We start from the raw sequence: 19181 nt of genomic DNA, 5'->3' as shown, positions 1-19181 counted from the left end.
CATTGCATTTAGAGAGCTGTCCAATGATATATAGTACACGCTGATCACTCCTTTAATACTTCTTAGAACTTCCATGCAATAAGTAAGAAAGGTTGCGCTGATAACTGTTTAGTGCTACATTAAATAAGAGCGGAAAGAGGTCTTAAGATACGCGATAGGATAAATAAAGGATTCGGAATTTTCATGCTTATATGTATACACATTAAAATTTTACACACTGTTTCCTTAATACCTGCACAGTTCCAAGAAATTCGGTACAGCTGGTTAATGAATGTTTTGCTCAGAAACTGTTAAAAATTATTTTTAACGAGCGGCCATAATTCTTGTGTTCAAAAAGAACAAAAATTTCCTGGTATTATGTACATCTACACATTTTGCCCATATTACCTGCAGATTTTTACGAAATTCTGTGAAAGTTTAAAAGTTGCGCTGACAAAAGAAAAAAAAGGACTGACTGAATGTACTGTCGGGTAGATTAACGGACAGGTCAAAAGCATACCCCTCCAACAACTTTATTCCCAGAAGGAGTTATTTCTCTTTTAAAGGGGGCCAATTATCCTTTATATTTTTGTACGGGATATTGTATAATTATGGGCGATACAAATGAAAATTGATTTCCGATAGGAACAAATCTAATACTGCATTAATTTTAATATCTAAAGTATTATTTTATTGGCTGTGATGAATTATTAGCACGTCTAAGTAACCTTTTCTAATAGTACATTCTGTAGTTTGTAAGAGGCTGATTTTATAAACCCATACGAGCGCTATGTCCCTAAAAAAATGCCGATAATTATTGAGTGCAAATTCGTTCCTTATCACTACATTAATCATCATCAACCCATATATTTTTTTACTTCCTCGTTCGAATATTTCGCTGATATGGACAACTAGAAACTACTAATGATAACCTCCAAACCATTGCTTAGTTAAATCATCAAAGAAGGAACCAAATATAGAAACCCGGTGTATTACATTGTATCCCAGTACAAGGCAACCATTTATCGTATTAAAAACAAAGCAGACCCAAAAAGTTCATAAGCATGATGAGCTGTTTTTAAAGATAGCATGTTTGTTAGCAAAATATTATTGTTAGCAAAATATTATTGTATAATATATTAAAATACTTTTATATAATAACATAGACAAAATATTATTGTATAACAAAATTAAAATACTTTTATATAATAACATAAAAAAAGATTAATTTTTTATTCCTATAAAACTTTGTTTACAGATAAATGAAATTCAATGTTAACATAGACAAAAAAGATTTTTTCCTATAGAACTTTGTTTCCAGATAAATGAATATTTATTTAACAATATCAGTAAAGAAACAGTCAGATAACCACTTTCACACTGGATAATAGAATGGATAAAAAAACATTAGATGAAATACTAACCCCTTCGGGAGGACAACATACATAGCTTTAAAAATAGTCCTTTAAAAACAATCCTAAAAATAACAGAATATGAATCGGACTGTACCATACTGTTAAATTAATTAACTATACTCAATTATTCAAGAATTGTTTTACATGAAAATAATCAGCAATCTTAGTACCTAAAATTTATCAAATTTGTACAAACATATAATAGAACAGATCAGAGCATTTTTATGGTAGTAAAGACGCTATGTATAATCAGTCTATTTAAAAGGACATGGTCATACACTGAGCTGAAAGATTCATTTTTCGATTTGCGTGATTAATAATGCCCCATTAAGATATTTCCAATAGCCAAGAACGATTTAGGTGTCAGCTGTTATGTTACATGTATACTGTTATAATGAAGACACAAATCACATAAATTCCGTTTTTGTTACATTATAGTGTTGCCTAGAAAATACTAGCTTGAAAACAAAATTGACTGTGACAATCACTGGAAATTGTTTATATGCGTTTATAACGAATAAGATGATATGCGTTTATAACGAATAAGTACATAAAATGTTTGGAACAAGGACCTCAGAAGTATAAATATTAACAAGGAGAGCATGGCACGAGCTTTGTCTATAAAACAAAAATCTCTGACCTTTGCGTCTAACTTTCAACACGACAAGTGATTTAAATTTTGGTTGAGCATTAGGAATATTCAAGAAAAGCATTACTCATGATCATATTGATTATATTCTTAAAAATATTTATGTACCCTTTCTAAACTGCACATTAATGTAGCTTTAGGATAGCTCGAGTTTAAAAAATAAAAAATAAAATAAAAACTGTGATCTACAGTCTTTGTCATTATTTAGAAATGAATTTAAGTATTCTTAACATTAAATTACACCAAGGTATCAAAAATTTAATATGCATGCATTTTCCTCACTCAAGTAACTTAAGTAAGTTTTTGCTTACCTAAATGTTCCTAATTGTCTTCTTTTTAATAGATTTTGTTTTTATAAAAACATCATGTGCCATTTGTTGAAATTAGAACGGCATACTTTAAATAACTTACAAATAATTTTACACGATTAAGTTTTTTCAACTTTCAATAATAAAAAGTAATTTTTGTCATTGTTGTTTAGCACACATTGAGTGTATTTAAATGTTTATGTTGATCAAATTTTAAAATACGTGGAAAGTTCTCCATGATCAAGCTGGTATAGCCACTAAGTCCAATAAATTTAAATGATACACTCGATTACCAGAATTTTTTGTTGTATTTTTAATCACAAAAAAAAGTTTCTGCGAAATAAAACAAATCAATTCGGAAAAACATCATAATGATAAACATGGGAGATAAAGTCATGTATTTTCTGTAGAGTCAGAATAAAAAAAAAGATAGATAAAAATAAAAAAAAACTTTTTGGATGGTATTGATCTATACTTGGTCATAATTCAATACGGCCATGATCTGAGTACTGTGTTCAGATCATCTCCTTTCTTCTTAAATTCAACGCGCCCATGAAAAGAAAAATGATCTCGCTCAGTGGCATATTTGCTAGACAAGAGTCATGAAAAGATAATTTCTAAAAAACAAACGCAATCAGAGATAAGATTCTCCTAAAATATAATCCTAAAGATTAGTTCTATTTCAGAATCTTTTTGCATACTCAGGATACATTGTATCCATATTTAGATATTATCATCTTTTTATACTAATTGTCATCTTTTCTTACAAACGAAGACGTTGAACAAAGCACCAATCTTTTTCTGACCTTTTCTTTTAGATATCTTTAAGATTGCAGACTAAGATGACATTCAAGAACCCTCAAGATTTTTTTTCAGATCATCGCGAAATATGATTTCTAAAAGGAGAGAAAAAAGAAAAGAAAAGCAATGAATGTTCATCATATTAAAGTTATTCAGACAATGATTAAGATACTAGAAATAAAAATAGACTCCAAATTCGGTCACAGTGTTTCGCCATTTAGTGTCTCATATGTCTTTTAATGTTAGAATGCCAATATTTTATATATTGTAACTTTATTTTTTTTTTCGTAATATTTATTTTTCAACAAGGCTGAAGCATTTAACAATCTTAACAACAATGTGATGATTTGATGTGACGGAAAAACAATTACTGTTAATATGTATATTGAAATAGTTTGCTCAAAGTATTATGCTATTTACTTGTATCATTATCTATGTGTTTTTCCAATACCTATTGATGAGAAACATTTTTTCTTAGATTGCCAATTCATGATAGAAGATTTCTAACAAAATTGCTTCTTAAAAGGGCATGGTCACGATTTCGGTCAAATTCTATTTTTATATTTTTTAATTATATACAATGCCTTGAAATGCATTTCTAATGATCAAATAAAATTTGAGAGTCATTCGTAAAGTTATAAGCAAGACACAAGGCTCACAATTCTTTGTCATGTAAACAAGGCTCGTGCCCTGTTTTTATTTACAAGGTTGAATATACGAGTAAAAATCTTTTTCCAGCTTATTTGTCTATCTTTTTATTTATTTTAAGCATAGATACACAGTTCCTAACTTTAAGGCATTCGTTTTAGGCTTAGAACTGAAATTTTTACTTCAACGTTCAAAATGTAAACAAACGCTTTGTTTACATAGCGAAGAATTCCAAGCTCTGTTACTCTCTTATAACTCAACAAATGACACTTAAAGTTCGATTGCCTATTAAAAATGCCTTTCTGAAGCATTGTAAATATAAAAATCGGAAAAATAATCTTTGACCAAAATTGTGACCATGCCCCTTTAACGGATGCTGCGCATTTTATATATTTGATTCGATATCATCTCTGAAAAGGTATGGTGATTTTTAAACCTCGTTTTTAAATGTTTTTACATTTATACAACAGAAACATTTATTTTTATTTCATCAAAAATTTTCATCGCATAAATCTATAAATCTTTAAAAAATCAAGTATTACGATATCTATCATAATTCATGTATCTTTCAAATACTTTTCAAATTGACTCTTACGAGATATATATTCTTTTTACATTGACGACTCAAGATAAAAGATTGATTTCTGTAAAAATTGCTTCTCAACGGATGATGCGCATTAAATATCGTTGAAAAGATTTTTTCGATATTATCTTTGAAATGGGTATAGTTTTTTTTAATTCTCATTATTTTTAGCAGTTTACATGCATTGTTTTAACATATACACAAAAAAACATATATTTTGTTTCATCAAAACCGTAAAAAATCTAGTAAAAGTGTTGGTTTCACTAAACCGTGGTTAAGTGCAGAAAAGGCATCGCTATCTATCTTGTCCAATAAGTAGTGTTTGCAAAAAATTGCGTTATGTAAATGTGTATCCTCATTTTGATGAAGATGATATCGTAGAATTAAGACAATGGGTCGTTTGTATCTTCATTAACAATGCAGGTAACTTTTTATAGGTGAAAAAATCGGTATTTATCGTTTCCTCTAACTGAACACGTCATTTGAAGCTTCCTAATGTCCTAGCAATAACCCTTTTACTATCACCATTCAGTGACCTCTGAATTCGTTAACAACATTTTTCCTACCTATATCTTATCTATTTTTTATATAATATTAAAAAGACAAACATTGCGCCAATAAGCCTGAAACAATCACAACAGGTGTGTTTAGTACCCCACACCGGAAGTACTGATAGAAGAAATCTTAAACGGAGTACATAACCCAAGAATGTAAAGCGTTGATTAAAAAAAAACAATTATAAATTAAATCACAAAAATTAGTTCTATTAGTTATATGCATATATGTAGGAAAATATATCGATTTTTAACCCTTTGAGAGATAGTTTCTAAAACAATCAAATCAGCAATGCACTAATAACTACCATTGTTTAATTATGTTATGCCAGTAACTCCAATTGCTATTGATATATTTCGCATTATCCATTAACAATTAATTTTTTTCAGCGTGTTTTAATTTTAAAACCGAATATTTACTTACGAGGTGAAACACATTTTACTGAGAAATTGTTATATACCAATGATCTGATTTTTAAGTATTGGGCGGGTGTAAATAAGTCATCTTGCTACTGGTGGATATTACATGTATGCCTATTGTAAAATATGACTGTGTAGCCCATGAGATTGATATGACAATGTTTATAAAGCAAATCAAGAAATGAAGATGACATAATAACGATATGAAAATGGTTGGATGAACCAATTATGAAACACACTCAAAAACCCTTGGAGGGGATTCTGCACCAAATACTTTTAAACTTGCGGTTGTCTTAACTAGTCCAACAAATCCCGCTATCAGACTTGGTCCAGTAAGTGAAACTGACAGTTAATCATAATCGTATTAAGGGCGTATTGATTAGAAGAAAAACACAGACGTTTGACAGGACATCAATAAAAAGCTCTTTTAAAAGTGGTTCTTGGTGCAAAACGAATATGATGCTGCACTAAGGCCATTATGTGATTCTCTAAGGAGTACGAAGATTGGTGGCAAATGACCTTCCAAAAAAAAACCAAGTGCTCTGATTTTGTCGAATTTGTTTTGAACCCAGTCATCTCTTTATACGACTTAAGACCCTGCGTGTACGAAAGATGATTAAGGACACATAAATATATTTATTATCTCGTAAGATCTCGTTATTACGAGAAAAGAATTACGAGAAATTTTGATTTCGTTATTACTTATAATTTCGTCTCATTTGTTCCTCCGTTTTGGAGAGAGAGAGAGAGAGAGAGAGAGAGAGAGAAAGAGAGTAGAACAATAAAACGCACCATTTTCTATTAATAGATCTTTCCTCGTAATAACGAGATAATCAACTCGTAGTTACGTGATCTTTTCTCGTAATAACGAGATAATTTACTCGATATAACGAGATAATTAAGTAAACTCGTAATGAAGAGATTTTTTCTCGTGATTACGAGATAAGCATATTTTTTATGTGGCCCTATTCGTCTTTGGTATGTGAGCGTTGATTTGAAGTTCTTCATGTCTGGAAAACCAAACGTCTTGTCGAAGTGTACAATTATGCGCTTCGTTTACACGAATAATTATAGACAGCATTTATTTCCCAGGTTTAGAGATATTCTAAACCAAGAATCAGATACCTACACATAGTCTAAATAGAACCATTTCAAAAGGGGCTAAGACCATTGGTAGTTGTGTCAAACAGCATTTATGACGTAGGCCTGTCTTTTTCATTGGTGGCTACTCAGCAATGGCTCTTTGATAGCAACGAAATTTGTCTTTTAAGCTAGGCATTCCTTGTATATTTCACATTAAGGTAGTCCATCCATAACTATCATATTTCATATTTAATAGATTGCAAGTTTGATTGCTAAAATCTTAGTATGGTTTTAAGGGGTTTATTTAATAATAAAGATTCATTTTTAAAATTTATAAAAAAAATTTGAATTTTAACAAATTTATCCCATTTTGAAGTTAACATTGAAGTCTATGGGGGAAAAATGCATTTTTAAGTATATTTTTATAGTACATATAATTTTCTCACAAATCTCTTGGTAAAAAGTTGCAAAAGCTTTCCTTTTCTTGACAATGCTAAAAAATTCATTATTTACCATAGATATTTTTAATAATTGAATTTTTAAAATTTTTGCAAGGGGCTCAGAACTCTTTAAAAAAGTTCCAAGTGCCAACAGATCATTTAATCGAGTGCATACATATTCCCGAGTTTGATTTATGTCGGCCTCATAATAATTCATAACAAGAGGCCCAGGGGCCACATCGCTCACCTGAGCAACAACTGCCTTAATTCTGATCAAATTAGCATATCTTGACAACTGAGTACAGTAGATCTTGCTAAAAAAATTGAAATCTGCCAATTTTATCCACCTCTTATTTTTTTGGTAAATACCAATCCCCTTTTGTTGTTGTACCTGTAAGAAAATTTTTCTCTTTTCCTATATACCACCCCCTCCCCATTTCGTGGCCCCACTATTCTCTAGGGAATCATGATTTCATCAAACTTAAATCTACCTTTAATCTCATAACCTGTGCTTTCACACTAAGTACTGAGTTTTGGACCGAAAACTTTCCCAGAATATTTTTAAAGATTTTCTCTATTTATTCCTATGTAAAAAATTCAAACCGCCATCACGGTCCCGCCCTACCACTAGCGACTGTGATTTTGCAAACTTGAATTTACACTACCCGAGGATGCCTCTACACAAGTTTAAGCTTTTCTGGCCAAATAGTCTTTAAAAAGAAGATTTTGAAAGATTTTCTCTATATATATTTATTCCTAAGTAAAACTTCATCCCCCAATTGTGGCCCCACCCTACACCCGGGGGGATTTGAACAAACTTGAATCTCACTATCTGAGGATGCTTCCACTCAAATGTGAGCTTTCCTGGCCTAATAGTTTTTGAGAAGAAGACTTTTAAAGATTTTTTCTCTCTATATAAAAATGTATCCCCCTTTGTGGCCCCGCCCTACCCCCAAGGACCATGATTTAAACAAACTTGAAATTACATTATCTGAGGATGGTTACACGCCAATTTGAGCTTTCTTGGCCTAATAGTTTTTGATAAGAAGAACTTTAAAGATTTTCTCTATATATTCCTATGTAAAACTTGATCCCCAAATTTTGGCCCCACCCTACCCCCGGGGACCATGATTTGAACAAAATTGAATCTCACTATCTGAGGATGCTTCCACTCAAATTTGAGCTTTCTTGGCCTAATAGTTTTTGAGAAGATTTTTAAAAGATTTTCTCTATTTATTCCTATGTAAAACTTGATCCCCCAATTGTGGCCCCACCCTACCCCCAGGGACCATGATTTGAACAAACTTGAATCTCACTATCTGAGGATGCTTCCACTCAAATTTGAGCTTTCCTGGCCTAATAGTTTTTGAGAAGAAGATTTTTAAAGATTTTCTCTATATATTCCTATGTAAAACTTGATCCCCCAATTGTGGCCCCACCCTACCCCCCGGGAACCATGATTTAAACAAACTTGAAATTACATTATCTGAGGATGGTTACACGCCAATTTGAGCTTTCTTGGCCTAATAGTTTTTGAGAAGAAGATTTTTAAAGATTTTCTCTATATATTTCTATGTAAAACTTGATCCCCCCAATTGTGGCCCCACCCTACCCCCCGGGGACCATGATTTGAACAAACTTGAATCACACTATCTGAGGATGCTTTCTCCAAATTTGAGCTTTCTTGGCCTAATAGTTTTTGAGAAGAAGATTTTTAAAGATTTTCTATAGATATTCCTATGTAAAACTTGATCCCCAAATTTTGGCCCCCACCCTACCCCCGGGGACCATGATTTAAACAAACTTGAATCTTACTATCTGAGGATGCTTCCACTCAAATTTGAGCTTTCCTGGCCTAATAGTTTTTGAGAAGAAGATTTCTAAAGATTTTCTCTATATATTTCTATGTAAAACTTGATCCCCCAATTGTGGCCCCACCCTACCCCCCGGGAACCATGATTTGAACAAACTTAAATCTACACTACCTGAGGATGCTCCCATTTTAATTTGAGCTTTTCTGGCCTGATAGTTTTTGAGAAGAAGATTTTTAAAGATTTTCTATATTTATTCCTATGTAAAACTTGATCCCCCTCTTGTGGCCCTTTCCTACCCCCGGGGACCATGATTTAAACAAACTTGAATCTACACTACCTGATGATGCCTCCACACAAGTTTAAGCTTTTCCGGCTGAATAGTTTTTGAGAAGAAGATTTTTGAAAAATACCAACAAATTTTCAATAATTCTCAATTATCTCCCCTTTAAAAAAAGCGTGGCACTTCATTTGAACAAACTTGAATCCCCTTAAGCTAGTGGTGCTTTGTGCCAAATTTGGTTGAAATCTGCCCAGTGGTTCTTGAGAAGAAGATGAAAATGTGAAAAATTTACAACAACGACAACAACGACGACGACAGACAGACAACGGACAAATTGTGATCAGAAAAGCTCACTTGAGCCTTTGGCTCAGGTGAGCTAAAAGGTATTCAATATAGTAAATATCAATCAAAAATTTTTAATTCACCTCAGTTATGAATGGACTACCTTAAAACAGCTAAGTTGTAATTAGTTCTCAAGTCACGAAATTAGTAAAATGAGGCATTTTGTTGCTATTTGATATTGTTGCAAATAAATCGTAGGTACGCAAGTAAATACTTATACTCAGTCGTACGTTTAGTATATTAAATTTGGAAAACTGCATTCCTATACAAAATCAAATTCCATTTGAATCTTAAAGAAAAACTTTTTCCATTTCCATTTCCTATGGATTATAATTATTTAAACATGTAAATAACCCCTTGTGGGCTAAGACAAATTAAAAACTAAAGTTGTTTTTTAATACTTAGCTGCCAAAGGTCAATCAATTTTCTTTTTTAGGGGGGATGAGCTGCTCCCAAGACAGTTGCAAAAATTTCTTTTCAGTACTAACACCGATAAACAACTGTGGGGTTTTTGCAATTGATAAAACATTTTCGAAATCTGACATGCATTAAAATGTGGATGGAAAAAATTATTATCTTTGGGCCAAACATTATGTCCATGATCACAACACTGAGATGTTGAGTAAGTAAGAATTTTCATTCAATAGAGGTAAATTTACTTCCGCTGTGCTTAGAGTTTATGAATTTCAATTGATCGATGGTGACCACAAATGCTAAAGGGATATCTGTGAGGTATAGACAATAATGTTATTTTTACCTTGACATCAAAATAACCTTGACCATGCATTTAACTAAAATGGACAGTTTTTCATCGACTGGATTATTAAAGATGACAACACTGAAAGTTAACGGAATTAAACAAACGTAGCAGTCAGCCTTCATTTCCTTGGTCGTTTATAACTTTCCTGTTTTTATTTATTTATCGATGACAAGGATGTTGATCACAATAGGAATAAGGAATGAATCTGTTGCACTGAAGGCCAAACTATGCATCCAACAAGAAGCTACATCAATCAACTTAGCAACAATGGGCATAACTCTTAAATAAGCAGATGGTTTTTGAAAAAAAATCATTTAATATCCACAATGTAGTACTGTGAAATCATTAGATTTCGTGGTGGCTTATTTTTCGTGGAATTCGTGGGTACCTCTCATCCACGAAATAACATCCTTCACGAATTGATGAATAAGGGTAATAAAGTCATATTCCCTTTTGTAGATATATATATGAATACACGAAATTACGTCCCCACGAACCTGTAAAATTTAAGTCATCCACGAAAATTGGCCCCCACGAAATTTAATGATTCCACAGTATATTACATCTTGATTTGAAATATTCTGAATATTTTCTATTTATAATCGTGTGTTATACACTGAACCCTTTTGGGGTCGCAGTGTTGTTTCAGTGGTCTTTTTTTAACAATTTAGATTCATAAGTATATCAAACGATATGATTGGTAAAAAATGTTTAATGTCATTACAAGATGAGACATTGCAATTCTTAAACGAGTAACATGTAAATTGTGTATATACTCATGCTGTTTTTTAACCTCTCCGGAGATCCCAGAATTAATAGGTTGCAGTTTATTTTTTGAGGCAATGATTTGAATAGTTGAAAATCTCGACAGCATGCCTAAATCAAAGTTTTAACCTTAAGTTTCCTCGGGGCCCCAGTATAACCCCATATCGTAGCACTCAGTTCAAATGGAAGATATCAAACTTTGAATCCCATCTAGGGCCCCAGAATTGCCAGGGACCACAGTGTGAACAATTTAGAATTAAAACTTTATCCTGATACTTGCACAGTAATACACTGAGTAAGTTTTTGAGCAGAAAGATGTCCCTGCATGAAAATGTAATATATACTTTAACTATTGTGTGAAAATATGTCTCCAGTGTGGCCCCACCTTACCTCCAGGGATTGTAATTTTTAAAATAAAATTCAATCTACACTACCTGAATCAAGTGTCAAACTTTTTTTTTGGTCAAAAGGTTATCGATAAGATATTTTTTACATGACGGATTTTCCCGAATATTATATATACATGTTGTACATTATAGTCTCTACACAAAGTGGTGACACCCGTTTTACATTGACAAACAGACAGACAGGCGACAAACAAAATTTTAGACTGAAAATATTTCTGTCGGTTTTTTTATCCACTATACTGGGCTTTTCCTCATTAAAGCACTAATCTTTCTATTAATACTTTAGCGTGTATTGCGCATGTTCACAATACTCAGTGTTGAAGGACATATGAACTACAATATTTAGAACTTATTTTTTTCCCAATAATTGATATCTCAAGGGCAATGATTATTTTTCGATATTGCTGTTTAGGTAATTCTAATAACACAGAAAACTACATCATGTTAAGGCGTGTTAACCACACCATACGATTAAATTCCTTTTCCCGGATATGTGAATGAATTTTACCTAGACTAGTACTTTTCTAGTTCTAGGAGAGTTTATCTTTTAATATTATCATTATTATAAAACTGTACAGTGTGTTATATGTCATCTTTAAGCCATCCTTAGCCTTACCCATTTCGACATTTTGGCCAGGATAGCGTCAGAAGATCAAGAAACCGGAAACGAAAGAAAATATATTTTTGTTAATTGCGTAACCACTTTCAAAATAACGACTTTTAAAAACATTGCCACTAGTCATCAATGAGCAGTGTGGCATGTTGGTATTCATGTACAAGACATAATATAATTGTTAATTGCAAGTACGGTTCTCGCGTTCAGTTGACCTCAACTTTAGACTCCGGCTAAAACAATTCATCATTCCACATCCGGTTTTTTTAAATTACTTTTATTTGTTGTATAATATAGGTAGGACCTTAATAGTATGACACAAGACATAAATTGATCTTCTATTCTCAACTGTCTCTTCCTCTACTCTACCCACAAAAACAATGCACTTTGAATAAGATTCCGAAAGGTATTTTTCGAAGTGCAGTTTTGGGGTAAGGGAGGATAGAGGATTAATTTCAGTTCTAAAGCGCATGGTTTAGGATAAAATTAAAGGAATTTATTAGCCTTCATCAGCATTCAACACTGAAAGGAAAATTTAGCCCTTTAGTTAAACACATGATTGAGAGCTTAAAATCTTCAACTAAAGTTCAAAACCTCAGCAAATAGTTCAGGTTTTTTTCAGAATATAGGACGCAATAACCCAGGCTTATTGAGAACATGCATAATTCAATTTCTTTTAATTTAAACTAATTGCTGATATTATATATATCCACATCAAAAACAAAAAATAGTGGTGAACTATAAGAAAATTAGTCTCATTAAATATGAAACCTTTTAAATATTCAAAATTTGTATGGGCTAACTATTGCTAGGTAAGTACATGTATATTCAAAATTCGTATTCAAAACTCGGAAGGCCTAACTTTCACTTAGAAACTTTAGGTCATTGATCAGTGAATTCGTTGAAGACGTATATCGATAGAAATCCACCAATATAAAACATCCACGTATTTAAAAAAGTATGATTCCATAGTGTGTCAATAAGGGCTAATTATGCCTTCTTGAAATAAATAATATTTCTGTTCCTTTAATAGTTTGATGACGCACACCAAGACGCAAAAATATCATGTCAGGTACACCGATCTTTATCTTTAATTTGTCAATTTGCCGTTAAGTCGGCACCTTCGTGTGTTATGATACTTAAGTAAATGTTAAGAATCCTTACGCTTTATCATTTTTGAAAAGTAATGTTACAATTTTTTAACAGTCCACCCACCATTGATACGCCTTAAGTTTAATTTATATCAAACACTGCCCTGATTTTTTCTATTAGGTCTAACTGAGCTCCTTCCATAAATGTTTGAACTTTTAATAATGCAACGTCGAAGTTTGAAGAGAATGGGCTGGGAAATGTTCGCAAACTCCTTTTATTCTCCCTCTCATGTATGTGCAAAGTAAATAATATGCTTCTGGAACACATCTTAATCATTTTTAATTTCAATGTATTAACGTATACCTAGTGTATGTTAAATATCACGACAAAAGTCTAAATATTTCTTGATATTGCTACTATTAATCAGGTGTATGCTCATGGCGTCACCATACGTTTATTTTTTTCCTAACGTTTTACTACCTCTTTATCTAATTTTCTCTTTTTTTTTCTTCAGATTTTTCAATTTTGTGACACTTGAATTGTTATTGAGTGTCGATTTTAATATCTGTAAATATAAACAAAAAAGTTATGGTATAGACCAATCCACACTTTACAAAAGTTATGTCCCTTGGCTGCCATCTTTGGGGGAAACCCATAGATTTCTCACAGTAGCCTTTGTAGTTTAAAGGTTTATAACTTTGACATTTGACAATAAAAACCCGTTTCTGTTCTGTATTTTGATTGCCCCAAGATGGGGCAACACACATATCGAAGGAATAAATGAAATTCCAAAAGATTTCATCACCGGACGCCCTAATACTTGGTTGCATAAAGAAGGAGAAAGTTGGTTTTTCCCTTTTGACCTTTGGGTTGACCCCGCAAAGGGAGACAACTTTTGCAAAGTGTGGATTGGACTATTGTATCAATCTATTTACTTGTATGTCTTTGGCGTTGCCACAATTCATAAAATAGTTTTCCTCGCCAACTTTGACGTAAAAGTGACGTGATCAAGACAATCTTTAACATTTTCTTATCATCATTTACTCAGTCTGGTAGAACCAATGTTAAAAAAACAAATGTTTCTGTTCGGATAAAAACGATGTACAATATTGTAGTATTTCATGAATATCATGTATACATGCTTATAAAAAATTTGAATAAAAACTTTTAACATTCTCATCTTACATAATTTGAACCAATGGATGCAAGTTAGTTCGATATATTTTCTGGTTGAATATAGTACATATCTAGCTCTAGATTAAAAGAAAATTAAAATAATCACGTAAAATAAAAGTTGGAACATACAAAGTACATGTACAAAGCCCCTATTCTACTATAGAAGCTGTCATTTTTTGTCTTTAATTGTTTTTAATTACTAGTATCTTTACCTTGACCTCCTTACTAAAAATTAAAATGCGAAATACTGTAAACCAATTTTTATTTGCGACGACGTTATTTCGCGATTTCCTGGGGATCAACATATAATGCAATAAATAACTGATTAGAAGAACTACAAATTGATCTCTTCAAGTACATGTCTGTTAATAGGTACTTCCACTCAAAACAAAAACAAAACTGATCTACAAAATTGAAAGAGATCAATTTTTAGCCGCTTGAAAAATATCTGTACAAGGGACACCTGTTCAATGTCTTTATCTTTTTCTATACTTTTAAACCATGATAACGAGTTATCAACTGAGAAAACTTAGTCAATGATCGGTGTGACCGAACGATAATCGAGTACTCGAGTACTCGTTGACATTCCTAATTCAAAGTGGCGTAAAAACAAACTACATTGGCTTATTGGACTGTTTTGTATCAATCCGACATTAAATCACACTTCGCCGCGTCATTGTGATAGGTTATTTATTTTTTTCCAGCACGAACTGCTTACAATTTAAGAAAAGAGTTATCTTCCAAGAGATGGCCATACACTCGAGCAACGAGATTTAGTTTCAACAACAAAACATAAATCCCAAAATCATTGTTAGGTCGACAAATGATTTCATAAAGATAATCTCTAGTCATGCAAAGGTTAAATTGCTTACTTTTTTTGCCCTTAAGAATGTACTTTAAATGTTATATGATTTGTGTAAATGGTGACCATTTGTTCAGCACTTTTTGTATGAGGTCATGGTCGTTCACGCTTCCCCTTTTTCCTTCCGGTAATAATTACCCTTAACAAGTCAATAACCTTAATCAATAGAACCATCTCTTCCGTGTTCTTAAACTCGATACGATTATCGGGGCAATTAGTTGGCCCATTTTCAGCATGAATAAACCATCGGCTGATGCCAGCTACTTAACAGAGTGATAAATATTTGTTGACAAAGGTGCTCATTTGAGCTTTCTTTTTTTTTGTTTTGGCATTCCGCTTGGCAACACCAATAGAAAATATGAGATATTCGGTCATATTAAAAACAAGTTCTACGTGAGACAGATGCGTATATTATTACCGCGTATTTCATGCTGTGTTTATCTCGATATCTTTGGCTTTTTCATTTCCTTGGTTGATTCGGGTTAAGATTTAATGAAGGATAGATTGCTTTTTTAGTACCTTTGTGTGACAACTCGTAGCAATTTGACAGATCGTCAACAATGTCGGGCGTTTTTGTTCCACAGTTTCATCAGTAATTCATACGTATTAATTTTTATCTCCGAGATAAAAATTATACAGGTAGTTTTTTGGTGTCTTAACAATATTTCGAAACCCAACAAATATCAGAGTCGTTAAAATGTTTTGTTTAGCTCTACTCAAAGTTCACCTCCTAACGATTTATTGACAACTTCAATTCCATTCGTCAAAAGTGCAAGCTATTGACCTTGTGTGTATGCAGCTAGGAAAAAGTTGGAACAATTCAAGTAATTGCATTATATAAGACTCACAAAATCGGAGCGGAAGAATTTTCAAGTTAACTTTGTGTTTGTTTCTTTTAAAGGGGCATGGTCACGATTTTGGTAAAAAAAAAATTTCGATTTTAATATTCACAATGGTTCAGTACGGCATTTTAAATAGGCAACCAAAATTTGAGTGCCATTCGTTGAGTTATAAGCGAGTTGCAGAGCTTACAATTCTTTGCTATGTAAACAAAGCTTTTGTTTACATTTTGAATGTTAAAGTGAAATTTCCAGTTTTAGACCTAAAATAAATGTGTTAACCGTTAGGAACTGTTTATTTATGCTTAGAATGAATAAGAAAATAGACAAATCAGCTTGAAAAAGATGTTTTACTGGTAAAACAAAAACAGAGCACGAGACTTGTTTATATGACATAGAACTGTGGGCCCTGTATCTTGCTTATAACTCAATGACTGACTCTCATATTTCGTTTGATCATTAGAAATGCATTCCTTAAGCATTGTAAATAATAAAACAGAAAAATAAAATTTGACCAACATCGTGACCATGCCCCTTTAAATGAAATGGGTATGCAATAACCTTTCTACATATTTTCTCCCGAGATCACTTTTTAGACAAAATCTTCATACTTTCACTATCTTTAAGTTCAAGGAATGATTTATTAATATGACAATCTACAAGTTGATACCATTCAAACTAAAATTTTTAATAAACTGTTTGAGAGAGAAAGAGAGAGGTTTCTTATTCTAAGAACGCATGAACATTTAAATATAAAATAGATCATAGATAGCCCTTAATGTTCATGATTTGGTAAATGAAAAATGAGATGGAATTATATTGGCATAAAGATCTAGCTACCTAAGATACACAATACACTTTGCTAGATTTTTAACGTCCATAAACAGCAATTTGTTGCCAATAAACCGTGTTTGTTATGGGTTTGTAATTATTTTACGACACTTTGGTATATTGAGATATTGTACCTAACACAGCCTTAAAAGACTTGTTCATCCACCGTTTCGCTTAAGGCGACATCTAATCTTTCCTTGAATCTAAGGTACATTTTTTCCTTTAAAAAACTCAGTATCATTGTGGTGAGAAGAAAAACAACGTCTGTAAATAAGCTTTTTCATTTTATTTTTTTTTCTCTGTTTAATTGCTCATTTGAGGAACACTGGAGGGACAGTGCGGACGACTGTACCACCGTATGAGGCTATGTTGGATGTGATATAATAAACATTTTTTGTGTGTCAATATCGTGTGTGTGTGTGTGTGTGTGTGTGTGTGTGTGTGTGTGTGTGTGTGTGTGTGTGTGTGTGTGAATATGTATATTTGTAAATTTATTGATTTTATATATAAAGATTGTAATTGTATATTGATGTTCATTCTTGCTTGACTGATTGGACACACAACGGCTGTCGTAACAGATATATGTGAAAATACCCGTATCCCAGTTTATCCAAAGAGGTTATTATTTTTGTAAAAGTAAACAACGATTTTACAAGACATTAAGTTAGAACATGGCTGATTTTTTTAAAAGTTACTTTGAAGAAATATAACAGTTTCTATTAACGTTATTCACTACACCTTGAAAAAGTTAATCAAATCAACGGAAAATTACTTGATTATCATAGACAGCATGATGCATAAAAAGTGAATAAGTCAAATAACAGGCGAAAAGATAAGCATTTTAGGATAAAAATCGTGATTTTCAAAAAAAATAAAAATATTACCGTTAGTATGAATAAAAATCCCATTCGAATTCGAACCCTTGTTCTGCAGTTAATGAGCCCGGTACTTTAACCACTTGGAGCTATGAAAATATTCAACCAAATCTATTGTTACAAACAATATAATAACAAATAATTTTAATCGCTATCTTTTCACATAGTGCCTGAAAAGGTATAAGTCGGTGTGTAGTGAGGTACCTTAAAAGATGACTGTTCTACATCAAACTCACAAATTTTCAGTGCTATTATCATTACCTCAGGAGGATGGATGGTCAGCAATTTATCCATTACCAAATTATCCTTTTGGTTTTTAGATATGGTACCTTTAGCCATCAACCCATGTAGAGAAGGAAACTTCAAATATTTGTGCTTAAAAATTTGCGCCAAGTTTTCCCTATATCCCTCTAAAGAACTCTTCTAAAATGGACTAAAACTGGCCAGGACTATCCTATCCTTTTAACGCCGAGCTGTCAAAATCAATCCGTATTTTTTCCAAATAAGAGCAATTCACATATTGTATGTTTATTAAAACAATTTGCAGAGAAAAACAATAACAGTCTGCTGACAAGTATTAATACTACTGAAAATCGGGGCATAGTGTTTCTGTTGTTCTCTCTTCCATTTTTTTTATCGTTGTCGAGCTCTTTAAGGCAAGGATATGAAACTGTTTTTTCTCTTTCTTGTCTTTACAAGTCAAATTGTGAACACATGGATTACTTATAATTACACTATTTGTAGAAGTCAATAAATGCGCAAACGTTATACTGGCAGTGTTGCTTCTCAATTCTCTGTATTTTAAAATATTCATTACTCGACACGACTCTGATTAAATCAAAGATATCCTAAAAAGCACAAAGCGAAGATCAATCTGACGACACACAGTGTCATGCTCCGTGACGTCAGAATGACTGTACTTTGATTTAACCAATCAGATGACAAGTTACGGATTTTAGTAAGTGATATCATTAAACAAGGGTATTGCATTATTTGTAAGATAGTATGATTGAGTGGTTGAAAAACTTATCTTTCATGCAAATGATAAAAAATAAGTAGATTACCTGATGAGAAAAAAGCATATGCAGATTGAAATTGTTTCAAATTATATCTGATAAATACATTTTGTCTGAACTGCGCTTCCTTATTTGCTGGAAAAAAAATAGTTTAATAAATCGTGTAAAGACGGTAAACTTTGCCATAGTCAAAAACGTATAAATCCGCCTGACTTTCTATAGATTTTTTCCACAATTCCATAGCAGAAATTTTACATTATTAAGGAATGAATTCAATTAATGGTTATCCATTTTATACTCATACAAACTGGTTTGGAACAGTTAACGCATATCTGTGAACAGCTTCCCGATTTATTATCAAGCAGCGCTAACCGTCCAAATGCAGTTTATATGAGTCTAAATTAGGTCGCTATTAAATTCATTCCTAAAATTAGCAAATAAGAACGAACAAAAAAAAACCAAGGCTAGTGCGATCGCATTAGGTCACCGGACTTACTCACGCAACCTGGAAAGAAATCAATACGGTGTCAATAATCGAACACCAAATTCCAAAAGAAACAATAATGCCAGTTCTCAAGAAACAATTGGCATGAAACGTCGAAGCCCTCTAGTTGTATGTCGCCCTAACC

This window comes from Crassostrea angulata, chromosome 9, assembly GCF_025612915.1.
Source record: "Crassostrea angulata isolate pt1a10 chromosome 9, ASM2561291v2, whole genome shotgun sequence".
NCBI lineage: Eukaryota > Metazoa > Mollusca > Bivalvia > Ostreida > Ostreidae > Magallana > Magallana angulata.
This window is presented reverse-complemented; position numbering follows the sequence as displayed.